Raw genomic sequence first — 319 nt, forward strand, 5'->3', positions numbered from 1 at the left:
GTGCTGCCGGCCCCGGGTGCTCGTGGCCAGGCGAGGGTGGCTCGCTGCACCTCCCTCCCCTGCTCCCCCGGGGGGTTCTGCCCCAGCGCCTTTCCTTTCCTTTCGTCCCATGGCTCTGTGCTCCGCTGCCCAGCGCTGCCCGCCCTGTGCCCGCGCGGCTCCGCGCTGCCCCTCGCCCATGCCCGGCTCTGGCTCTCGGTGGGACCCCTGCGGCTCGGGGCGGCCGTGCCAGCTCCGTGTGCCCGGCGCGCTGCTTTTGCTGCAGTGCCCACAGTTGCCGGCGCAGGACGCAGCCTCCCTGGCTCCCCCTGCCCCTCGG

Source organism: Alligator sinensis, unplaced genomic scaffold (assembly GCF_000455745.1).
Source record: "Alligator sinensis unplaced genomic scaffold, ASM45574v1 scaffold1369_1, whole genome shotgun sequence".
Lineage (NCBI taxonomy): Eukaryota > Metazoa > Chordata > Crocodylia > Alligatoridae > Alligator > Alligator sinensis.